Genomic DNA, 26,758 nt, shown 5'->3' with positions numbered 1-26,758 from the left:
GAGACGTGCTCACGTTTCTTCTTCCAAAAGGTACACAGAGAGCGCTCTGTGATCAGCAGCCTGAAGGAAGAAGACGGCTCAGTAAAGTCATCACGGTCCGACATTCTGAGGATCAGCAAATCCTTTTATGCCGGACTGTATGACGTGAAGCCCACGGACAGCACGGCCTCCCAGTCCTTCCTGTCCTCTATCACGGAGGTCTTAGACCACAGTACGCGGGAGAGCCTGGACAAACCGCTAACTCCTGATGAACTGACTAAGGCCCTCGAGTCCTTCGAGAAGAGTAAAACCCCCGGAAGCGACGGCTTGCCGGCGGAGTTGTATTCGGCTCTGTGGGACTTGATCGGCCCAGACCTGCTAGAAGTGTGCGAGAGTATGCTCCTGGCCGGCAGCATGTCAGAATCCATGAGGAAAGGCATCATCACCCTCATCTACAAGCACAAGGGGGAAAGGGAGGAAATTAGAAATTGGCGACCCATTTCACTGTTGAATATGGACTATAAGATTCTGTCCAAGGTCATCGCCAATCGGGTCAAATCCGCTCTGGAATTGGTGATTCACCCTGACCAGACCTGCTCTGTGCCAGGCAGGAAGATCTCTGACAGCCTGGCGCTGCTCAGGGATACGATTGCCTATATACAGGACAGGGGTGTGGATACCTGCCTCATCAGCTTGGATCAGGAGAAGGTCTTTGACAGAATATCGCACACCTACATGGGGGATGTGCTCTCCAAAATGGGGTTTGGGGAGGGAATTCGAAATTGGATCCAACTGCTCTACACTAACATCAGTAGCGCAGTCTCAATCAATGGGTGGGAAACAGATAGCTTTCCGATTAAATCTGGAGTCAGGCAGGGCTGTCCTCTCTCGCCTGTCCTTTTCGTGTGCTGCATAGAACCCTTTGCCGAGTCCATCAGGAAGGATCCGGGCATAAGAGGAGTGACGATCCCAGGCAGTGGAGGCACTCAGGTAAAAGCCTCCCTGTACATGGACGACGTCGCCGTCTTCTGCTCAGATCCGCTGTCGGTGCGCAGACTGATGCACATCTGCGACCAGTTCGAACTGGCCTCGGGAGCCAAGGTAAATCGTGGGAAGAGCGAGGCCATGTTCTTTGGGAACTGGGCTGACCGATCCTTTGTCCCCTTCACTGTCAGGGCTGACGGCCTGAAGGTGCTGGGGATATGGTTCGGAGGGACCGGGGCATGCGTTAGAAACTGGAAGGAGCGAGTGGCTATGGTGAAGAGGAAACTGGGCATGTGGGAGCGACGCTCCCTCTCCATTGCGGGTAAGAACCTGGTCATCAGGTGTGAGGTACTCTCGCTGTTGCTGTACGTGGCGCAGGTCTGGCCCATTCCAGACTCCTGCGCGACGGCGATCACTCGAGCCATCTTCCGCTTTATCTGGAGGTCGAAAATGGATCGTGTCCGCAGGGACGCGATGTACAAGCCTCTAGATAAAGGGGGAAAAAACGTGCCCAACATCGCCCTCATACTGATGGCCACCTTTGTGTGCGGCTGCATCAAGCGGTGCGTAGACCCTCAGTACGCAAACACCAAGTGTCACTACGTGCTGAGGTTCTACCTGTCCCCGGTGTTGCGAAGGATGGGTCTGGCCACGCTGCCGCGGAACGCTCCAAGTAGTTGGACCGTGCCGTACCACCTGTCCCTGGTGGAAAAATTTATGCAGAAAAACACCTTTGACCACAAGTCCATCAGGCAGTGGTCAGCACGTAACGTCCTAGAGGCCCTGAGGGATAAGGAGAGGGTGGACCCTGTGGGATGGTTCCCCGAGCAGACTGTCAAAGTCATTTGGCAGAATGCCTCATCGCCAGAACTTTCCAACAAGCACCAAGACGTAGCTTGGCTGGTGGTGAGAAAGGCCCTCCCCGTCAGATCCTTCCTACACGCCAGGAAGCTCACCCCCTCTGCACGTTGCCCTCGAGGTGGCTGTGGTGGGGAAGAGACCGTTGTCCACCTCCTTGTGGATTGTGCCTTTGCAAAGAAAGTCTGGAGAGAGATGCAGTGGTTGCTGTCGAGGTTCATCCCGAGCAGTTCTGTGACACAGGACTCTGTGCTCTACGGGCTGTTCCCAGGGACACACACCGAGACAAACATCAACTGCAGCTGGAGGATCATCAACTCGGTGAAAGAGGCGCTTTGGTCTGCCCGAAACTTGTTGGTCTTCCAGCACAAAGAGTTGTCCCCGACCGATTGTTGCGGACTGGCACAATCCAAAGTCCAGGACTACGTGCTGAGGGACGCACTAAAGCTTGGGGCAGCTGCCGCAAAGGCGCAATGGGGAAGGGTCGCTGTCTAAGACCTTTCTACCACAGCGCACCGAGAGACTGGGAACTGTTTAGAGCCCCTCGGGCTGTACAGATCAAAATGAAAGGCTGTAAATGACTGTAATATTGTTTGTACTGATGCACCTGGTGATACATTTTGTAAAAGTTTAACCTGGATTGTACCCTTGTAATGCTGTTTTTGAAATGGTTTGGAATGTGATTGAAGATTTTTTATGAATAAAGTATATTTTTACAAAAAAAAACATCCTTCCAGCTAGCTCTCAATCCAACTCAACTATTACCTACTAATAACAGAAGCTTCAATCTTGTAGAGAAGTCTCTCTTGTGGTACCTTATCAAAAACGTATTGGAAGTCTAATGAGACAATGCTTTCTGCCCTTCATTCAATTTCTTCGTCATTCCTAGTATTTTAAATATTTAAAAATGTCGATTAATAGTTTAGGGTATATAGTTGTCATTGTCCGGGTTGGCCCTTGAAATTAAATTTGATAATATAATTGAAATGCCCAGGAAAGTAACATGGCAATTGAAATTTCATAATAAGAAAAACATTGAACTCTCTGACATTAACAACTTGCTTTTCTATAGTTCCTTTAATGCAGTAAAACATACCAGGCACTCAAAGGAGTGTTATCTGACAAAATGCCCATAGAGATATTTAGAAAGATGACCAGAAGCCTGGTCAAAGGGGCATGGTGTGAAGGAGAGAGGTTTAGCAAGGAAATTCAAGTGTTTAAAGTTCAGGCAGCTAAAGACATGGCTGTAAATAGTGAAGAGATTTAATAGTGGGCATGCACAAATGACCAGAATTGGAAGGTGGGGAGCCCATCAGGGGGAAATTGAGATAGTCAAGTCCAGAGGTAACAAAGCCTTGGATGAGAGTTTCAACAGTGGATGGGTGGAGACAAGCAATCTTACAAAGGTAGAAGAGGGCGGTCTTGGTGGTGAAAAGGGTACTGGATCGGAAGCTAATCTCAAGGTCAATAAATCTAACATTTACCTAAGATTCTCGCCCACATAAGAAGAAATTAGAATTAAATAACTGACTTCTTTCACAGCTACCTCCTAAACCCCAAATGACAGATTCCCCCAACCCCCAAAGCACAGACCCCCCACCCCATATCACAGCTACCCCCCATCCCAAATCACAGCTAACCCCCCAACCGCAAATCACAGCTACTTCCCCAAACCTTTGAAATATGATAGTGTATACTTATGCAAGATTTGTATATTGATGGATCTAATAATACATCCTCGAAAAATGTTTTGAGCTCTAGAAAAATCAGTTGAAGTTGATGTGTCTTTTTGCCATTGTGACACAGTTCCTCATTATGGCTCCCAGGAGTCAACGGGGTGGCATTTTCAATCTCAATATTCCACAGAACAATCGCAACACTCAAAACCAACCAACCAGCAGCGTTGCCACAAATTTCCAGGTGGCGATGAGGAGCCAATAAACCAATATTGTATAAACTGCTAAATTCTTGCCCCCATTTAGCCTGCCTACAGATGTTAATTAGTTACCAGTGAAATTGCCACCAACATTTGAAAGGTCATTGTTACTATTGAGCCAATGAGATTTGTATAAATCAATACAGTATATGGAGGCTTCCTATGGTTACCACCAGTCAACAAAATTGCTCAAGTTTTATTATAGATAAATAAAGGCAGATTCTAATGGGTTCAATAAAATGTACCTATCCATTTCAAAATCTTGACTGTATTAAGACATACATTCTGAAGTTTGTAGAGATGGTATATTTAGGTAGTGTTGTAAGTGCTTCAAAAGCAGCAATTATAGATGTAGTTATCCACTTTAATATCTCCTTATGTGGCTCAGTGTCAAATTCTGCTTTGTGTTCCTATGAAACTCCTTGGGACATTTTGGTGCATTAAAGTTGTTGTAGTAGTATGTGCTTGACAGTGATTGTTCTTTCTATTTATAACACTTTTATTTCAGCTTGGGCCCTAGCTCAAGTACCATGTCCAATTCTGGACACCACACTTTATAAAGTTGTCAGGGCCTTAGAAAAGAGGCAGAGGAGATTTATTAGAATAGAAATAAGGATGAGACACTTCTATTACTTGGTGAGGCTGGAGTTGCTGGGGTTGTTCTCCTTAGAGTGGAAATGGTTAACAGGAGATTTAAGAGGGAATGTACTGACAGAGGGTGGTCAAAGCAGATTCAATAATATTTTTCAAAGGGGAACTGGGTAAATACTTGAAAGGTAAAACGTTGCTACAGAGCAAGGGCAAGGAAAATGGGGCTAACTGAATAGCTATTTCAAAGAACCAGCACATGCATGATGGGCTGAGTGGCCTTATGTACTGTATAATCCAATGACTCTAGAGTCTTTCTAACAGGTGTTTTGCTTTCTTTACTTAAAATATTCTTCTCTTGCTTTAATTTTATAATCTTAAATGGAAAATTTGCAAGCAAAAAAGAGCAAGTGCTTGTCTAATCTTATAACTCAACCTTGACTACCTGCTGTCAAATAAAAGGAAATCCCCACAAAACCACTGATTTCTTTAAATGCTGTAAATTAATGTTGAAATCATTTTCTGTCATTACTGCTATTCTTACTTAATTATCTTTGAAAAGAACCACAAGTTTGAGAGAGATTTGGAAGCTACACGTTGTTCAAATTATCAAGATCACCCAACCTTTTTTTTTTAAAATGAGGCAAATTGGTTTGGTAACTGTGGAGATACACTGTTAAAGCAAATATGGATTTTGACCACAAACTAGTGTCCCAATTACAAAAATTCTTAACTTTTACAATGTCTGATAATAGACAGGATCACAAGCCGGGTAAAGTTGAAGGTGTCCAGCTCAACTTATCTCATTCATCCATGATCAAAAGCCACAAAACTTTAACCTGTGTCACCTCATTCTGAAAGCCTGGCATCAACAGAATACATTATTCTACTTACTTAAAAGGCATTATTTAGTAATTGGCTTTTTAAAAAAAAATTCTCTCATGGGTTGTGGGCGTTGCTGGCAAGGCAGCATTTGTTGCCGATCCCTAATTTCCCTTGAACTGAGTGGCTTGTTAGGCCATTTCAGAGAGCAGTTAAGAGCCCACCACATTGCTGTGGGTCTGGAATCACATGTAAGCCAGACCAGTTAAGGATAGTGGATTTCCTTCCCTAAAGGACATCAGTGAACCAGATGAGTTTTTATGACAAGCATTGACAGTTGGTCACCAATACTGAGACTTAGATTTATTAACTGAATTTAAATTCCACCAGCTGCTGCAGTAGGATTTGAACTTATGCACCCAGAGGAATAGCCTGGGCCTCTGGATAACTAGTCCAGTGACATTACCACTAGGCCACCATCTCCCCCAAATAAAAATTCTTAATTTGCAAATACCCTCAGTTCCATCCCAAAATAGGAAAAGCTCAGTTCACAACCACATATGTGGGGGTAGGCAGATTGTGGAGTTGAGGCCACAATCAGAGCAGCCATGATCTCATCAAATGGCAGAGCAGGCTCAAGGGGACAAATGGCCTGCTCCTAATTCGTATGTTCATATACTTTGCACAGTTATACAGAAACCTTCCACCAATGGACTAAATAATTAGATGGTTAATGTATAACACCACAGTTTACATCTAGTAGGAGTAGGCTTAATGAATATTTTGAATGTTTCTTGTACCCCACTTATATTTAAAGTCTGACAAATCTAGTTATTACATCAACGAATTAGAAATTCTGAACTGTTTCTGACCCAAGCAAGGTCAGTTAGGAGGAGCACAATTGGGACCAAGACCAAACCTCATGCACAATGTTCTGATGAAGAGTCATACAGACTCGAACCGTTGACTCTGTCTTCCTCTCCACAGATGCTGTCAGACCTGCTGAGTTTTTCCAGCTACTTTTGTTTTTGTTTCAGATTTCCTGCATCCGCAGTGTTTTGCTTTTATCTCATGCACAAGTTTGCTTTTAATGACTAGAGAAACCAAGATATTAAAAAAGTTTAAAAAGCCAATAAAGCAGCTACTTATACATTTCGTATCATTAAATGATTTTTCTTTATACTTGCGCCTACAAAATAACCTATATAGATGTGTAAAATGCTGTTTAACAGAATATATTACTCATGAGGCAACAACCACCACTTTCCACTAGGGTTAGCAACGTTGACATCAAATCTCCAATCATTCTTACTGTTCCCCCTCCCCCCCCCCCCCCCCCCAACAAACACCAAATAAGTAATAAACAGTATTCGAAAACATGAAAAATAATGCCCCTATGATTGATTTCCTGGATTGCTCACGGTAGTGCCACAGGAATTCAATCTTTAATCTCCGCAGCGACGCCAGGCGTGTTGGCAACGCTATTCTCCCTGCCAGAATCCCATTAATTAGGTCACGAAGCCGGGTGCTGGGGAATAAGGGACAAGAGTAAAGACTAGAAACACTCAGCAGGTCTGACATAACCAGCTTTTGTCCATCTAACCTCTCTTGTCTTTCATTCTAGTTGAGACCTGCCCTTGTGTTTCCTCTTTTCGCCCTCCCCCAATTCCAACTGCTTAAAACCTATTATATCCGGAATTTCTGCCCAGCTCTGATGAGGGGTCGTTAAGCTGAACCGTTAACTGGGTCTCTCTCTCTCTCTATATATACACACAGGTGCTGCCGGACCTGAACATTTGCCCTATTTTCTGTCCTTATTTTACATTTCCAGCATCCACTGTAATTTAATGGTGTCAGGTGCCCAGGAAAGCGTAGGCGAGGCGACAGCAGCCGGCGAGGTGGGATGAGCAACAACAACCTCCATCCAAATCCCGCCTGGATCCGGCTGCAGGGGGTGGGGGGAAATCGCCCCTCAGACACCCCCCTCCCCCCCCAATACACGGGCTTGGGAAATAACAACTAACGGTTGTCGAGACCCGCGTGTGAGAATTAGACTGAATTTCAATTGAGTAAAAGCCCGCGACACAGACAAGAATCGGGACTCACAGGTTTGCTGTGGGGTTGGAAGTTCGGCCTTTAGCCCGGTCAGTGCAGGAGGGAGGAAGCCACGAGTTCCCTTCCCCCTGAGGCGGAGGGTGGCTCGAGGACTGGGCGGCTCGTCACAACCTATCGCACCCAAACTGCGCATGCGCGACGGGGGGCGGGAGAGAGAACAGAGAGAGGCACTACCTCTCCATCCGAGCTCCATCTCAATCCGGGAGCGCGCCCGGCGCGGTGCGGCGCGCTCGCCCACCGCCTGCTCATGCAACACCAAGAGGGCGCCAGGCCGCCGCGTCGACCACGCATGCGCACCGGCGGGCGGGTACGCGGCGCGAGCTCCACACACACACACGCCATCGCGCGCGCGCGACCGAAGAATGAGTGCGCAGGCGCGAGCGGAGGATGCCTTGCCGGGAGTTCCCACTGACAGTTGGTATCTATTTGCTGATAATTAATTGTAATTAAGCAGAACCTAAAATTTGAAGCGCCTGTTGAAAACACGTGAAAAAAAATCGAAAGGAATGAAAAGTGAAGGAGTCGTGTAATACTTGCTGAGGATGAGGCAAGGTTGTGCTTTATTCAAAAACCGGTTTCACATCCCTTGTGATATTGAAGATATTGTAGAATTTAATTATTTTTTGAAAAATATACTTTATTCGTAAAATATCTGGAAGAACATTCCAAACCATTTCAAAATCACCATCGCATAAGTACAATCGGATTCAGCATTTACACATGGATCACGAGGTGCATCAATACAATCAATGAATCATTTCAATATGGTCAATGCAGACAATCAGACCATGGGATTGGAGTTATCAACATACATCATGTTGCACTCTGAGGTGCTTCAATACAATTAGTATTCACTGCATACATTCATTTTGAGCTGTACAGCCCGAGGGGCTCTCAACAGTTCCCAGTCCCTCGGTGCACTGTGGCAGAAAGGTCTTAGACAGCGACCTTTCCCCATTGCACCTTTGTGGCGGCTGCCCCAAGCTTTAGTGCGTCCCTCAGCACGTAGTCCTGGTCCATGGAATGTGCCAGTCTGCAACACTCGGTCAGGGACAACTCTTTGCGCTGGAAGACCAACAAGTTTCGGGCAGACCAAAGAGCGTCTTTAACGGAGTTGATGGTCCTCCAGCTGCAGTTGATGTTGTCTCTGTGTGTGTCCCTGGGAACAGCCCGTAGAGCACAGAGTCCTGTGTCACAGAACTGCTCGGGATGAACCTCGACAGAAACCATTGCATCTCTCTCCAGACCTTCTTTGCAAAGACACAATCCACAAGGAGGTGAACAAAGGTCTCGTCCCCACCACAGCCACCTCGAGGGCAACGTGCAGAGGGGGTGAGACTCCTGGCATGTTGGAAGGATCTGACGGGAGGGCCTTTCTCACCACCAGCCAAGCTACGTCTTGGTGCTTGTTGGAAAGTTCTGGCGATGAGGCATTCTGCCAAATGACTTTGACAGTCTGCTCGGGGAACCATCCCACAGGATCCACCCCCTCCTTTTCCCGCAGGGCCTCTAAGACGTTACGTGCCTACCACTGCCTTATGGACTTGTGGTCAAAGGTGTTTCTCTGCATAAATTTTGCCACGAGGGACAGGTGGTACGGCATGGTCCAACTACTTGGAGTGTTCCACGGCAGCGTGGCCAGACCCATCCTTCGCAACACCGGGGACAGGTAGAACCTCAGCACGTAGATGACCTTGGACAGAATCTTATAGTCCACATTCAACAGTGAAATGGGTCGCCAATTTCTAATTTCCTCCCTTTCCCCCTTGTGCTTGTAGATGAGGGTGATGATGCCTTTCCTCATGGATTCTGACATGCTGCCGGCCAGAAGCATACTCTCATACACTTCTAGCAGGTCTGGGCCAATCCAGTCCCACAGAGCCGAATAGAACTGCTCCAGCAAGCAGTCGCTTCCGGGAGTTTTACTCTTCTCGAAGGACTCAAGGGCCTTAGTCAGTTCGTCAGGAGTTAGCGGTTTGTCCAGGGTGCGCTGCTGTCCTCATTGTCTCCAATGTTCTGGAGCTCGGGTGTCTCGTCCTCCAACTCCCTAGAGCTTTACCGCCTCTTCTGTAGATGCCGCCCTTTCCCTTCTTCGTCCGAAGAGCAGCTGTCCTTGTCATCCGTGTCGGATGGGAGACGCCTCTTGCCACTTGTCTAGGAAGTGGCTTGGTCCCTTCTTAGCCCCTTCTTCCTTTTGGCTCTCTTCACCAGCTGCCACTCCCCCTGCTGATTTTCCGCTGCTTCCTCCTCCATTGATTCGCTCTCCTGAGGAGTGGAAGGTTCAGGAGGCAGCGCTGTTGATTGGCTGTCTGCTGCCTCAATCTTTTCCTCCACCTTATCTCTCTCTGTGTCCTCCTTTGTCCTGTTGTTCTCACTGGGGGCATTGGTGGTTGGAGTGTTGCAAGTGTCCTTGGTAGTAGTGACACGAAGCATTTCCTCTGCTTCCCCCTCGTTGACTTTGGCTGCCTGTGCATAAGTACGGCAGCATTTGGGGCAGTTCCTGTAGAGGTGGCCCGCCTCGCCACACAGGTTGCAGCACTTAGTCTGTTTGCAGTCCTTTGTCTGGTGCCCTTACTGTTTGCAGTTCTTGTAGAGGGCGGCGCTGCAGTTGGCCGCCACATGACCAGACTTGCCGCATGAGCGACAAAGTTTGGGCTGCCCAGTGTAGACAAGGTAGCCACGGCTTCCCCCAATAGTGAAGCTGGATGGAGGGTGGAAGATGGCTCCCTTACCATCGGTCTTGAACGTGATCTTTACCTGGCGTTTGCATGTCCAAATCCCGAAGGCGTCTCTAACCTCGGTGCAGCTCCCAACCTTGTCGACGTACCTGGCAAAGAAGGTGAACACGTCGGCGACAGGGACGTAGGGGTTGCAGAGGTGCACCGTCACCACCCGGTCCCGTTGCAACGGCAGAGCAAAGAGCGGCTCCACCATCAGGATCTTCATCTCCGGCTGGTCTCTCTTCTCCTCGAACACCTTCAGGAACTTGACGCAAGCTGCCACACGCTTGAAAGTCACATCGAAACATCCAGCGCTGGGGAAGTCTTGCAGGGAGTAGATTTCCTCTGTTTCAAATCCTTCAACAGGATCCGCTTGATGAAGAAGGCCCAATCCATGGGTGCTCCTCATTCGCTGTCCTTCACCGCCACCCGAACGGTGTTACGTACCCCATTGTATGGAGCTCAATTGGTTATAACCATCGCTTCACGACTACACTTGATCTTAGCCAAAAGGGATGTTATGGAATTTAATTTTTTTTTTTTGCAAAAATATACTTTATTCATAAAATGTCTTCAACCACATTCCAAACCATTTCAAAAGCCCCATTACAAAGGTACAATCAGGTTCAACTTTTACAACATGTATCACCAGGTGCATCAGTACAAACAATATTACAATCATTTGCAGACATTCATTTTGAGCTGTACAGCCCGAGGGGATTTAAACAGTTCCCAGTCCCTCGGTGCGCTGTGGTAGAAAGGTCTCAGACAGCGACCCTTCCCCATTGCGCCTTTGCGGCAGCTGCCCCAAGCTTTAGTGCGTCCCTCAGCACGTAGTCCTGGACTTTGGAATGTGCCAGTCTGCAACACTCGGTCGGGGGCAACTCTTTGCGCTGGAAGACCAACAAGTTTCGGGCAGACCAAAGAGCATCTTTCACCGAGTTGATGATCCTCCAGCTGCAGTTGATGTTTGTCTCGGTGTGTGTCCCTGGGAACAGCCCGTAGAGCACAGAGTCCTGTGTCATAGAACTGCTCGGAATGAACCTCGACAGAAACCACTGCATCTCTCTCCAGACCTTCTTTGCAAAGGCACAATCTACAAGGAGGTGAACAACGGTCTCTTCCCCACCACAGCCACCTCGAGGGCAACGTGCCGAGGGGGTGAGACTACTGGCGTGTTGGAAGGATCTGACAGGGAGGGCCTTTCTCACCACCAGCCAAGCTCCGTCTTGGTGCTTGTTGGAAAGTTCTGGCGATGAGGCATTCTGCCAAATGACTTTGACAGTCTGCTCGGGGAACCATCCCACAGGATCCACCCTCTCCTTTTCACTCAGCGCCTTTAAGACGTTACGTGCCTACCACTGCCTGATGGACTTGTGGTCGAAGGTGTTTCTCTGCATAAATTTTTCCACGAGGGACAGGTGGTACGGCACGGTCCAACTACTTGGAGCGTTCCGCGGCAGCGTGACCAGACCCTTCGCAACACCGGGGACAGGTAGAACCTCAGCACGTAGTGACACTTGGTGTTTGTGTACTGAGGGTCTACGCACCGCTTGATGCAGCTACACACAAAGGTGTCCATCAGTATGAGGGCGATGTTGGGCACGTTTTCTCCCCCTTTATCTAGAGGCTTGTACATCGCGTCCCTGCGGACATGATCCATTTTTGACCTCCAGATAAAGCGGAAGATGGCTCGAGTGATCGCCACCATGCAGGAGTGTGGAATGGGCCAGACCTGCGCCACGTACAGCAACAGCGAGAGTGCCTCACACCTGATGACCAGGTTCTTACCCGCAATGGAGAGGGAGCGTCGCTCCCACATGCCCAGTTTCCTTTTCACCATAGACACTCACTCCTTCCAGTTTCTAACGCATGCCCTGGTCCCTCCGAACCATATCCCCAGCAGCTTCAGGCCGTCAGCCCTGACAGTGAAGGGGACAAAGGATCGTTCACACAGCACTCCAGCTGTGGCATTACTAGTGTTTTATACTGTTCCAGCATAACCTCCTTGCTCTTATATTCCATGCCTTGGCTAATACAGGCAAATATCCCATATGCCTTCTTAACCACCTTATCTACCTGTGCTGCTGCCTTTAGGGATCTATGGCCATGTACACCAAGGTCCCTCTGATCCTCTGTACTTCCTAGGGTCCTACCAATCATTGTGTATTCCCTTGCCGTGTCAGTCCTCCCAAAGTGCATCAACTCACACTTCTCAGGATTAAATCCCATTTGCCACTGCTCTGCCCATCTTACCAGCCCATCTATATCGCCCTGTAATCTCAGGCTTTCCTCCTCACTATTTACGATACCACCAATTTTTGAGTCATCTGCGAACTAATCATATCTCCTATATTCACGTCTAAATCATTAATGTATGCTACAAACAGCAATGGTCCCAGCACTGATCCCTGCGGTACACCACTTGTCACAGGCTTCCAATCGCAAAAACAACCTTCGACCATCGCCCTCTGCCTCCTGCTACTAAGCCAATTTTGGATCCAATTTGCCCTGGATCCCATGGGCTCTTACCTTCTTGACCATTCTCCCATGCAGGACCGTGTCAAAAGCCTTACTGTAGTCCATGTAGTCTACATCAACTGCACTACCCTCATCTACACAACTAGACACCTCCTTGAAAAACTCAATCAAATTTGTTAGACATGAATTTTAGCAGGTCAGGCTGGATTGACATATTGAAGAATTAAATAAATGTCAGCTTTGACACTCGGGAAAGTTCTTGGCTGCCTTCGTGCTTTTTTGCCCACAGAGAACTTACCTAATGTCTTTGTCGGAGTATTATCAAAGTGCCAAATTTTACTGCGGGATGGTATGTCCATTTAGAACTTGAAAGAAATGGGAGCAGGAGTAGGCCTTTCGGCCCCTCAAGCCTGCCCCACCATTCAATAAGATCATGGCTGATCTGCCCCAGGCCTCAACTCCTCTTTTGTGCCAGCTTCTCATAGCCCTCAACTCCCCGATATTTCAAAAATTTATCTACCTCCTCTTTAAATACTTCCAGTGATCTAGCCCCCCAGCTCTCTGAGGTAGAGAATTCCAGACATTCACTACCCTCTGAGAAGAAATTCCTTCTCATCTCAGTTTTAAATGAGTGTCCCCTTATTCTGTAACTATGTTCCCTAGTTCAAGATTCCCCCACTAGTGGAAACATCTTCTCAACATCTACCCTGTCAAGCCCCCTCGGAATTTTGTATGTTTCAATAAGATCACCCCTCATTCATCTAAACACTAATGGATAAAGGCCTAACCAGTTTAGCCATTCTTGATAAGTCAACCCCTTCATCCCAGGAATCAGCCTAGTGAAGATCTTTTGAACTGCCTCCAATGCCAGTATATCCTTTCCTAAATACAGGGACCAAAACAATGCACAGTACTCCAGATGCAGCCTCACCAACATCCTGTACAGTTGTAACAAGACTTCCCTATTTTTAAACTCCAACCCCCTAGCAATACAAGCCAAAATTTAATTTGCCTTCTTAATTACTTGCTGCACCTAAATGATAACTTTTTGTGTTTCATGCACCAGATCCCTCTGTGCTGCACTTTTTTGGAGTCTCTCTCCATTTAAATAATAGCCTGCCTTTTGATTTTTCCTACCAAAATGCATGACCTCACACTTTTCTACATTAAACTCCATCTGCCAAGTTTTTGCCCACTCACTCAACCTGTCTATATCCCCTTGCAGATTCCTTATGTCCTCATCACAACATGCCCTCCCATCTATTTTTGTATCATTAGCAAATTTGTATATATTACATTCTGCCCCCTCCTCCAAGCCATTAATATAGATAGTAAATAATTGAGGCCCTAGGACTGATCCTTGCGGCACTCCACTAGTTACATCTTTCCAACCTGAAAAAGACCCATTGATCCCAACTCTCTGTCTTCTGTGTGTTAACCAATCTTCAATCCATGCTAATACATTACCCCCAATACCGTGAGCACTTACCTTGTGTAATAACCTTTTATGTGGCACCTTATCGACTGCTTTCTGGAAATCCAAACACACATCTACCGGTTCCCCTTTATCAACTCTGCATGTTATATCCTCAAAGAACTCTAGCAAATTTGTCAAACATGATTTCCCTTTCACAAAACCATATTGACTTTGTTTGATTATGTTTTTAAGCTTTTCTAAATGTCCTGCTATTTCTTCCTTAATGATAGTCTAGCATTTTCCCAATGACAGATGTTAGGCTGAATGGCCTATACTTTCCTGCATTTTGTTTCCCTCCCTTCTTTAACAGGGGCATCATATTATCAGTTTTCCAATTCACTGGGACCCTCCCAGAATCCAGTGAGTTCTGGAATATTTTGACCAATGCCTCCACTATCTATGTAGTCACTTCCTTTAAAATACTTGGATGCAGACCATCAGGTCCTGGCGACTTGTCTGCCTTTAGGCCCATTAGTTTCTCAAATACTTTGTCCCTCATGATTGAGACTGTTACAAGATCTTTTCTCTCATTAGCTCCTTGCTTATCTGATACCTTTGGAATGTTTATAGTGTCCTCCACCATGAAGACCAATGCAAAATATTGGTTTAAATTATCTGCCATTTCCCTGTTCCCCATTATCAATTCTCCAGTCGCATCCTCCAAGGGTCCCACGCTCACTTTAGCCACTCTCTTTTTATATACCCGCAGACGCTCTGACTGTTTTTATATTTCTTGCCATTTACTTTCATAATCAATTTTTTCCCTCTTTATTAGCTTTTCAGTCATCTGCTGCTGGTTCCTAAAAAATTTCCCAATCCCCTGGCCTACCACTAGTTTTGGCCACTTTGTATGCCTTAGTTTTTGATTGGATACCCTGTTTGACCACCTTTGTTAACCACGGGTGGTTTATCCTTCTCATCGAGTCCTTCATTTTGATTGGGATAAATTTTTGCTGAGCATTATGAAATATCTGCTCAAATGTCTGCCACTGCACATCCACTGACCTTCTCCTTAGTCTATTTTCCCAGCCGCTTTAGACAACTCATTCTTCATACCTCTGTAATTGCCCTTATTTAAGACGAGGACACTGGTTTGAGATCCGAGTTGCTTGCCCTCAAACTGAATTTGAAATTCTACCATGTTGTGATCGCGACCCCCTAGAGGATCCTTAACTACGAGATCTCTTATTAATCCTACCTTATTACACATTACTAGATCTCAAATAGCCTGTTCCCGGGTAGGTTCTACAATGTATTGCTCTAAGAAATAATCCCAGATGCAGTCCACAAATTTGTCTTCCCTGCCAACCTGATTTTTCCAGTCAACATGCAGATTAAGATGATCCATGACAATTGTAGCGCCATTCTTACATGCCTCCATTATGTCCCAATTTATACTTTGTCCTACAGGGACCTTTGACTTCTTCCCCTTGCTATTCCTATTTCCACCAAACTGATTGCACATAACGATATATTGCACCTATATCACTACTCACCACTGCACTGATACCTTACTTTATTAACAAAGCTACCCCACCTCCTTTTCATTTTTGCCTATTTTTCCAGAACGTCAAATAACCTTGAATATTGAGTTCCCAGTCTTGGTCACCCTGCAACCATGTCTCTGTAATAGCTATCAAGTCATATCCATTTATTTCTATTTGTGCCGTCAACTCATCTATCTTGTTACAAATGCTGTGTGTATTCAAATAAAGAGCCTTAAGCTTTGACTTTTTAATCATTATTACTTATTCTGGTTCTAATTTCTGCTGCACTCTTCTGCTTATATTTTCTGCCCCTTCCTGTCACACTTTGATTATTGTTCGCCTCTTCACTACCCTGCACCTCTGCTCTCTCAATTATTCTTGATTTTCTAAACTTCCCTTCGATTGAACCCTCCTCCCAACTAATTAGTTTAGTTGCCTGATATTGCCTGATCTTTGAAGCTAAGCAGACTCAGGCCTGGTTAGTACTTGGATGGGAGTCCGCCTGCGAATACCAGGTGCAGTAGGCTTGTAGAAAGTTGTGGTTCAGTTGGTAGCACTCTTACCTCTGAAGCACAAGCTCACAGGTTCAAGTCCCACTCCAGGACTTGAGTGCATAAAGACTAGACAGTCCAGTGCAGTACTGAGGGAGCACTGCAAGGTTGGTATGCTGTTTTTGCACTGTTTCTAGAGTGTAGTGGTTATCACGTTTGCCTAATACACATAAGGCCCCTGGTTCAAAACCAGGCTGAAACATTGTTAATCTTGATATTGTCAGCAGCTTAGTCCTCACGTCCTCCTCCTCCTGCTTTTTTTGGATACTGATTTTTGGGGTTGAGCAGAATTTCCCATTGGTGATCCCAGATCATCCAGGCATCCTTGCAGATTTTTTGATATGATTCCTGAGTTTATAGAGAATACCCAAAGGATAAGGTGATTGGCAACCAAAGACCATACCTCCATTCACATGTTGGAATGTCATTGACACAAATGAAGTACGGGAGTGAACTGGGAACTCCAGTCATTTGGCAAAGTGGTGAAGGTTGGGGTGTCCAATCGTACACTTTGCTGGGGAATTCAGTATTCACTGAATGCGTTCACTGGGGATGCTGAGCTTGTCTATGACCTAATGCTGTCCATTGTGCAAAACAGCAACTTCGATTTACAGAGACAACTGCTGTGGCATTTCACCAGTCTACCCAACTGTGTTCTCAGCTCTCTCGAATAGATTGAGAATTGCACCATACCATTTTCTGCCCCCACAAAATGGGATCGCCGATGTGTTATTTTCTCAAGAATCTGGCCTTGGAGAACTTGATCATGAATCCACACTGACTCTCCAGGCTGGAGGTCTGGTACTTTATGTACCCTGAGGTGATTATTGTAGCTCTGTGTTTGACTGCAATAATACTCATCCTCCTCCTCCCTCACCTTATCAAAATCTGTTGCTGTCAGGCATGGTATAAGTGTGCAGAAGAGTAGGAAGTTGAATTCTCAGCCTTCTTCCCTTTAAAAGCTTGCATAAAGCCAGGCCATTCTGGAGCAGGGTAGAATGATAACTTAGCAGCACCAAGTAAATGTCATCGTTCTTTTTTAATAAAGCCTTTACTGTCCGCACTCTCTTCATCATTAGCTTGCGGTATCTTGGTGAGCTAGTCATTTGAACAAACCTCTAAGATTCAGTGAACTCCCTGAAGTACTCATTAGCAAACCGTGGGTCTTTGTCTGAAATGATGTGATCTGGGATCCTGCTCGTGGCAAAAATTTCTTTCAACAATGCAATGAAAGTCTTATTCATATGACCGTGTCAACGTTTCACCTCTATCCACCTTGAATAGTCAACCACTATCAAAAACATTTTCCTCTGAGCTCAAAAGGATCTATCTTCAATGGGCCGAATGGCCTACTTCTGCTGTACATCTTATGGTCATCTTGAGATGGTCCCACAGACTGAATGGAAATGAGGATGCTGTCAATGGTTTCCTTTGTTCCTGCCGATGAATAGCGCATGTGATGCAATTGGATATCAGCCCTTCTAATGATTTGGAGAGTCCCGGCCAACAGACAGAATTTCTTGCTCTGACACAACACTCCATGATACCCAAGTGACCTTGGTGTAACCTCTGAAGTATATCGAGTCATAAGAGTCTAAGCATAACCAGTCTCTCTCATAAATCAGAAAGACATCCACGACACTGCTCAAAAAATTGCCTCAGAATAGGATTTTGTGGTGATTCCAGCCTCCTCTGATGGAGTGCTCATGAATTTGAGTACTTCCTTTGTCTGAAATTTGTACATTACTGATCTCATTTAAGTATAGTGTTGTAGCCGGTAGATATTTAGTAGTTAGTGAAGTAAAGGTCTCCACGTCTTCAAAAAACTTTATATCCCTACAGAGATATGGTGCAGGATGGGATGGATTGGGACCTGAACATTGAAGGGTATGTGACTTTTAGGAAGTTAGGAAAAGATGGAGGGGTGGCTCTGTTAACTAAAGACGACATTAACACAATAGAAGGGGATGGCCTAAGTGCAGGAAACCACAGTATAGAAGCGATTTGGGTAGAGATGAGGAATGATAAAGGCAAAAATTTGCTTGTGGGAGTGGTGTACAGGCCCCCTAACAGTAATCACATGGTAGGACGGGGTATTAAAGAAGAAATAGTGGGAGCTTGCCAGAAAGGTATGGCAATTATCACGGGGGATTTTAATTTACATATAGACTGGAACAACCAGATGGGCAAAGGCAGCATAGATGACAAATTCATAGAATGTTTTTGGGATAATTTCTTAGATCAGCATATTCTACAGCCAACCAGGGAGCAGGCTACACCGGACCTGTTATTGTGCAATGAGATAGAATTAATTAAATACCTCATAATGAAAGTGACCCTACGTTTGAGGGAGAGAAGACTGGGTCTAACATTAGCATTTTAAACTTAAATATGGGCAATTACGAGGGCATGAAAGCAGAGCTAGCAAAAGTGAACTGGCAATTTAGGTTAAGGGATAGGTCAATAGAGATCCAGTGGCAGACATTTAATGAGATATTTCAGAATACAGAAAATAGATACATTCCAACAAGAAAGAAAAATTCCAAGGGAGTATCCACTATCTGTGGTTAATTAAAAAAGCTAAAAATAGTATCAAACTTAAAGCAAAAGCATACAATTGTGCAAAGATGGGTGGCAGGTCAGAAGACTGGACAGAATATAAAAAACAGCAAACAATGGCTGAAAGATTAACAAGGAGGGAAAAGTTAGAGTATGAGAGATAGGTAGCTAGAAATATAAAGAGAGACAGTAAGAGTTTCTGTAGATATTTAAAAAAGAAAAGAGTTAATAAAGTGAGTGTTGATCCTATAGAAAGTAAGTCTGGGGAATTAATAATGGAAAATAAGGAGACAACAGATGAATTGAACAGGTATTTTGCATTGGTTTTCATTTTAGAGGATTCAAGTAACATCCCAGAAATAGCTGTAAATTAGGAATTGGGAGGGAGGAACTCAGAAAAATTACAATCACCAGGGAATAGGCACTTAGCAAATTGTTTGAACTGCAGATTGACAAGTCCCTGGGTCCTGATGGATTTCATTCTAGGGTCTTAGAAGTGGCTAGTGAGATTGTTGATGCGTTGATTTTAATTTTCAAAAAATCACTAGATTTGGGGAAGGTTCCATTAGATTGGAAAATAGCTAATATAGCTCCTTTATTAAAAAAGGAAGGGAGACAGAAAGCAGGAAACTATAGACCAGTTAGTTTAACATCTTTCATAGGGACGATGTCAGAAGCTATTATTAAAGACATTATAACAGGGCATCTAGAAAAATTCATGGCAAACAGGCAGAGTCAACATGGTTTTGTGAAAGGGAAATCATGTTTAACCAATTTACTGGAGTTCTTTGAAAAAGTAACAGGTGCTGTGGATAAAGGGAACTACTGGATGTGCTGTACTTAGATTTTCAGAAGGCATTTGATAAGGTACCTCATCAAAGGTTATTGCAGAAAATAAAGGATCATAGTGTAGGGGGTAACATATTGGCATGGATAGAAGATTGGCCAGCTAACAGGAAACAGCAAGTAGGCATAAATGGCTCATTTTCTGTTTGGCAGGATGTGATGAGTGGTGTGCCACAGGGATCAGTGCTGGGCCCTCAGCTCTTTACAATTTATGTAAATGATTTGAATGAAGGGACCGATGGTATGTTTGCTAAATTTGCTGATGACGCAAAGGAAGTTGTGAAGAGGACACAAGGAGACTACAAATGGATATAGATAGGTTAAGTGAGTGGGCAAAGATCTGGCAAATGGAGTATAATGTAGGAAAATGTGAGTTTGTCCATTTTGGCAGGATGAATAAAAAAGAGGCATATTAACTAAATGGTGAGAGAATACAGAGCTCTGAGATGCAGAGGGATCTGGGTGTCCTAGTGCATGAATCGCAAAAGGTTAATATGCAGTTGCAAGTAATTAGGAAAGCTAATAGAATGTTATTGTTTATTGCAAGGGGATTGATTGCAAGAGTGTGGAGGTTATGCTTCAGTTATACAGGGCATTGGTGAGACCATATCTGGAGTACTGTGTACAGTATTGGTCTCCTTATTTAAGGAAAGATGTAAACGCATTAGAAGCAGTTCAAAGGAGGTTTACTAGATTAATACCTGGAATAGGTGGAGGAAAGGCTGGACAGGTTAGTCTTGTATCCACCGGAGTTTAGAAGAGTAAAAGGCGACTTGATTGAAACATATAAGATACTGAGGGGACTTGACAGGATGAATGTGGGAAGGATATTTCCTCTTGTGGGAGAATCTAGAACTCGGGGTCATTGTTTCAAAATAAGGCATCACCCATTTAGAACATAGATGAGAAAAAAAAATTTCTCTCAGAGGATTGTGATACTTTGGAATTTTCTTCCTCAAAAGGCAGTTGAGGCAGAGTCCTTGAATATCTTTAAGACAGAGGTAGACAGATTCTTGATAAGCAAAGGAAGTGAAAGATTATCAGGGGTAGGCAGGAATATGAGGTTAAAATCAGATCAACCATGATCTTATTGAATGGCGGAGCAGGCTTGAGGGGCCGAGCAGTCTACTCCTGCTCCTAATTCATATGTTCGTATGTCTCCTTGTTCTGGTCTTGCTACAGGAATATGCATCCGCTGTAGTCTGTTTCTTCCCTTGCACATACTCAGTTGAAGCATCAAATCTCATCCACCTCATATGAAATCTTTGCACCCTTGGTGGCATCTTTGCTAATTCCTTCACATTCAATAGAGCAACCAGAGGTTTGTGGTCAGTCTCAATTGTGAATTGAAGATGAGGACATTGTCTGCAAACTTCTCGCAAGCCCAGGTAGCAAATAAGGCTTCTTTCTCATATGAAATTCAGCTCTAAAATCTTTAGGCTGTTCTTAGTTTTCCAATTCCTCCACTCTGTAGATCAATTGTAAATCTGTACAAGCGCTTCTATTTAAAAGTGAACAACCCTGGTCCTGGATTATGTATAAGGTTCTCGAGGGCAATTAGGGATGGGCAATAAATGCTGGCCTAGCCAGCGACGCCCACATCCCCTGATCGAATTAAAAAAAAGATAAGATTTTGGTGATTCTCATCTCTTTATATTGTAGTGTTGCAGTCATCTGTCTCATAACTTTAAGTTTTATGCCTCCTGGTCCATGGAGCTGTACACTTGATGACTGAAGAAGATTTCGTTCCAACCACAGTTTTGCATCGGAAAGAAACAAAACTCTAGCTCCAGCGTCCAGTTTAAAACATGTTTAACGTTGGTTAACTAAAATTTCAGCACTCCAACAACTTCCCATTGACCCTTTAATCTCGCCCAGGAACTGCACCCTCTAAATCATTAGCATCTTCAAATTTTTGGATTTTGCTAACTTTTGAGGGTTTTTCTTTTTGTTTCTGCAATATAAACTCCTTGCCACAACACATTGCTTTAAAATGACCCATCTTCTTACAAAAATAGCACTCTGCAGTTTTGGTGGGATAATCTCCACTTTGATGCTGCCTTTTCCCAGCATACCGATAACACTTGGTTATTGTGGTTGCCGCATCCTCTTTACTCTTCCCCTATTTCTGTACAGCCACATTTTTACTCTGAAACTTAATGAACACCACTAAGCCAGTGCTTCTTTGCAAGTGAGTTTCCCTGTCACCTCGAAGTACTAGATGATTCTGTCTCCTAAACTCAACTTGCCTAGTCAACTGAACAGACTCTGTTAGTGTTAAGTCATCCCTCGAATGCAAGAGCGACAAGTTTTTGTCCAAGACTCCAATAATGATTCTATCTCAAATTAATTCTTTCTCTAAGTTGCCATTCTTGCAATTTTCTGACATTAATGAACAAATCAACACTTTCCCCTGGCCGCTGGGTGCATTTATTAAACTTCGCCTGCTCAGCAATGATATATTTATTGAGACTGAAGTAGGCATCGAATGCTTTCATTACTTCGTCATATGCAGCAGTTTCCTCATCAATCCCTTATCTGACTAGGATATGTCCCTACAACCACCTATTGCATACAGAAGTATTCTGACCTGCTTCTTGCTCGGCTTTGTAGCGAGTCCCGATGAGGTGCAGTACCTTGCAAATCTCTGGCCCCAGTTCAACCATGCCTCAGCTTGGTTTGGACTGCAACTTACTCGAAGCAATCTGACTTCTTCAATCTGTTCTTTTTTTAAATCTGCTGCTTGTCCACGTGCTATTGGGTTACTGGTTGTTTCTTTTCCTGCTGTCTGTCACTTGCTGCCACCATCTAATGTTCTTGTGTTTGAGGTGTTGTCAATAACTGTTGTTGGAATCTTCTGAAGTAGAGTTTAACATCAACTTTATTCAAAACATAATAAAGAATAACTACATCTAAAATGAGACTTCATCCTTGCCACGAGGCTGCAAGAGAGAACACAATCATGATAGTCATGTGGTCATACATCATTTCCCAAGATGATATGAACTGTCTCATTTACATATACACAACCCTTTACACTACAGAGAATTCCAGAGCTTAGGGCCTTGGAAGCTGAAGAAGTGGCCATTAACGATGGAGCAATTAAAATTGAGGATGCTAAAGAGGCAAAATTGGAAGAACGCAGATATCTCAGAGACTTGTCGGGCTGGGGGAGGTTACAAAGATAAAGATGGGTGAAGCCATGGAGTAATTTGAAAAAGAGGATGAGAATTTTAAAATTGCTGTGCTGCTAAACTGGGTGTCAGTGTAGGTCAGTGAGCAAGGGGATGATGGGTGAAAGGGGCTTGGTACCAGTTAGGACATAGGCAGCAGAATTTCGGAAACCTTAAGTTTTTGGAGAATGGATGATGTGAGGCTGGCAAGGAGTATGTTGGATTAGTCAAGCACAGATGCTGATCAATGACAGACTTGCAATGTTAATGTAGGCTCAGGCTGGAAAGGTACTGACTTATCTGCCCAAGGGGCTGGAGCTGTGCTGTTCTTCCTTGCGTTTAATTGGTGGAATGTTATAAAAAAAACTTGAACTATAATTTTATATTCTTTTTAAAAGTAGCCATGAATATGAACATGTGATCAAATCCATTTGTGAAAATGGACCAGAATATCCAAACCTTAAGGTTTAACCTCACAAGAGATTGGCATTCAAATGGCTAATGCTGAATTGTGTTCTGTTATGTTTATATTTTCTCTGCCTGAATTTTAGACTAATGCTAATTAAATCAATTTTGAGCATTCGTTCTGGCTTGATTAATTACTGATCAGCCAACAAATGCACTCAAGTGATTCAACTTGTTCAGTTTTCTATTTAGAAATGCCATGAAGCTTTGATTTTCTTTCCATTCCCGAGTCTTTGTTTGAAAGAAAACTGGGGAAAATCATTCCTTGTTTTTACTTTCCATTTCCATATATGAAAGCTTTTTCTGGAAAAAAAAGGAACAATTAGAAAATTGAAACAAGAGGCTGAAAGCTTATAAAATTCCCCAGACTCTAGGACTAGCAAATACCCATGGCATCAAAAGGACATGCAATACAAGGTGACCACAGTAAAAGAGTGCAGTCAGCATTTAGTCTTTGAGCATAAGAACTGTGACCATACTACATAATGATTTCCAAAACAACGGAGGTCAGAACAAGTTCACGTGCATGTTTATTGGCCTCAATAACCTTCGCTCAGTTATAAATAGAATTGTCACTGATGCTCATTCAAGGGAATGTTGTCCTGTCAAAAAAAGGTCAAAGGATAAGCCCAGCAACTACAGGCCAGGCAATTAGTTTAACCTCAGTGGTGGGACAGCTTTTAGAAATGATAATTTGGACAACATTAACAGTCACTTGAACAAATATGGATTGGTTAAGGAGAGTCAGCACGGATTTGTTAAGAGAAAGTCATGTTTAACTAACTTGCCTGAGTTTTTTGATGAGGGTGATGTGGTTAATGTGTAATGGACTTCCAAAAGCATTTGATAAAGTGCCATACAACAGGCTTGTCAGCATTAATGGAGAATGAATAAAGCAGGAAAATACTGGAAGCACTCAGCAGATCAGGCAGCATCTATGGAGAGAGAAACACTCTGGTGACCTTAATTCAGAATTTGAAAAATTGGAGATGGAACAGATTTTAAGCCAGAACTAAGGCAGGGGAAGGGAGGAAAGAACAAAACAGAAGGGCTTGTGATAATGTAAGGCAAAAAGGGATCATGATGGGGCAAGTAAGAAAACAAAAGATGGGTCTAGTGGAGCTGTAAATAGGAATAGCAAAATCATTACAAGCATCTTATGTCTGAAAAAATGGGAGCAGTGGCAATTATTTGAAGTTTCTGAATTCTGTTGAATCTGGAAGGTTGTAAACTGCCTAATTGAAAGATATGGTGCTGTTCTTTGAGCTTCCATTGAGCTTCATTGGAATTGTGTACACAAGAAATAGGAGCAAGAAGAGGCTGTATGACTTATTGAGCCTGCTCTGCTATTCAGTTTAACAGGGTCAAATGAAGCAGGTTGGGAGGGAGGCTCATTTGGAGCTTAAACACTGACATAAACCTGTTAGGCAGTAAGGCCTATTTCTGTGCTCTAACTTTATAATACTCCATGTCCTGAATATACTTAATAACAGTACATCCACATTCGTCTGTGATAGAGAACTCCAAACAGTCACAACCCTGAGTGAAGAAATTTCTCCTAACATGCAGATACAGTAAGCAATTAGGAAGACAAATAGTATATTCACTTTTATTTCAAAGAAGGTTGGAGAAGAGTTTTGGTTCCTTACTCAAGGATATGCTTGCCACAGAGGGGGTGCAACAAAGTTCACTAAATTGATGAGAAGATTGTCCTTTGAAGAGAGACTGACTAGAATAGTTACATGTTTAGGTGAATGAGAGGCAATCTCATTGAAATGTATAAAATTCTTAGAGGGCTTGACAGGATAGATGCTGAGAGACTCGTTTCCCTGGCTAAAGAGTGTAGATTAGAGGTTACAGTGTCAGGATAAGGGCTTGTCATTTAGGATTGGGATGAGAAATGTATTTACTTGGATGGTTGCGAATCTTTAAATCCTCCACCCTGTAATGCTGTGGATGCATAGTCATTCAGCCTATTCAAGACAACCAGTATTACAAAGCATTTATAGTACAGAAACAGGTCATTCTTCCCAACAGGTCCATGCTAGTGTTAATGAGTCACATGAACCTCTCCCCACTCTAATTAATTTTGCCTTACTAGAATGGACTTCTTTACTTTCCTATCCTAATGTACTTGCATCTCATCAAAACACAACAGTGAAAAACTTCTGTAGTGATTACCTTCATATTAATTTTTACCCTTGTCCATTTCAGCCTTTGGGCGTGGATTATTATCTAGGGAACTGCCTTGGCTAACGCTATTAAATTTACTCAAGTTTTAAAAATCTAACATAAGCCAGAAATGTGAAAAAGACCCTAACCTACTTTTGAAAAAAAGTTACCTCTGTTGAACAAAAAATTTTTTGCCATGTGCATAGGTAGCTTGGACAGCAGTTATCTGACGCATTGTCCATCATTAATTCCTTAGAAATGCTGGGCGTGAGGAATGTTGTTGCATACCTTGCTGCTGTTTTGCTAAGCCAGCAGACTGTTTAAAAAATAACAATTGTAAGTTACATCACACAATCAGTGGTAGGTCTAAGGAGATTTTTAAATGTAAATTTTAAAGAAATAATGTTTTTCTCTCTAAATTTACAGTTTTACCTAATTGTGCAACTATTACCCTATTATCCTGTGAGAGGCTTGAAGAGACTGCACCATGTCTTCTCAGCTCACAGTGCCCGCTGGTGGAGTTATTATCCCATGGCAGGATAGCCACATCATGCTCCAGAGGCTATATAGCATTCCAAGGATGAGGACATCGTGACACGAGATAGTAACAACTCTTCAGAGATTGATGTGTGTTATTGAGATGATGAGGATAGCAACGAAGGTGTTATTGTCGAGCCAGATTGGCACATGTGAAAGAGACTCGTATGAGCTACTCATCATTATCATCCTAGAACCTTGTGGCTATAAGAATCTCTTGGGCACGCCTGCTGCATCTGGCTCATGCTATGGCCTCCTCCTCTGGAACCTCAACTTCCTCACCCTCATCGAGTTCATTCTTCTCGACGTCGTCCTCATCGGAGGAGACATGCTGCTCCTCCATCTCTCGTTGTGCCAGGTCATTCCCCCTTTGTAGTGCCAGGTTCTGTAGAGTGCAGCAAGCCACAATGATGCAGGAAACCCTCTGGGGAAAGTACTGTAGTGCGCTGCCTGACTGGTCCAGACATTGAAAACGCATCTTCAACACGCCAATGGTCTGCTGAATCAAGGAGCATACTGAAGAATGAGGTGCATGGTACCTTGCCTCTGAAGCACTTTGCAGCCACTGAACAGGCATAATCAACCACGTCTTTTGCGGGTAGCCTTTATCTCCCTGTCAACTCTGGATGTGCTGAGGACCCTCAAAGACCTATGGCACCTGTGAGCGACTCAAGATGTAAGAGTAATGCAAGCTCCCAGGGTATCTCGCACAGACCTGCAAAATCTGCTTCTGGTGGTAACAGATCAGCTGAACATTGAGAGAATGGAAGCCTTTCCTGTTGATGAATCATAGTGGCTGCTGCCAAGGAGTTCTTTAAGCCACATGCAGTCTATGGCACCCGACATCTGTGGGAATTCGGAGATCGCTGCAAGACCCACTGGTCAGGTAGCCTGGCTGGCTTCATCCAGGGAGAGCCGAACATAACTGTGTGTCTTACTGAATAGGGCATTTAACAGCAGATGCTTGAGACATTCCACAGAGGTGCCCAGTGGAGCCCTGGAACAAGC

General features: G+C 44.1%; 1 protein-coding gene across 1 annotated transcript in view; it reads right to left on the bottom strand.

Annotated features, from left to right (window-relative positions):
- The window catches only part of LOC144693733 (sodium/hydrogen exchanger 9B2-like), a 141,372-nt gene extending 133,820 nt beyond the window's left edge, over positions 1–7,552 (bottom strand). Inside the window, exon 1 of the mRNA XM_078563725.1 lies at positions 7,274–7,552. The gene's annotated coding sequence lies outside the window, so the exon portion shown is untranslated. The remainder of the gene's footprint in view (positions 1–7,273) is intronic.
- Between the last annotated feature and the right edge of the window lie 19,206 nt (positions 7,553–26,758).

Source organism: Cetorhinus maximus, chromosome 1 (assembly GCF_964194155.1).
Source record: "Cetorhinus maximus chromosome 1, sCetMax3.hap1.1, whole genome shotgun sequence".
Classification (NCBI taxonomy): Eukaryota; Metazoa; Chordata; class Chondrichthyes; order Lamniformes; family Cetorhinidae; genus Cetorhinus; species Cetorhinus maximus.
This window is presented reverse-complemented; position numbering and strand designations above follow the sequence as displayed.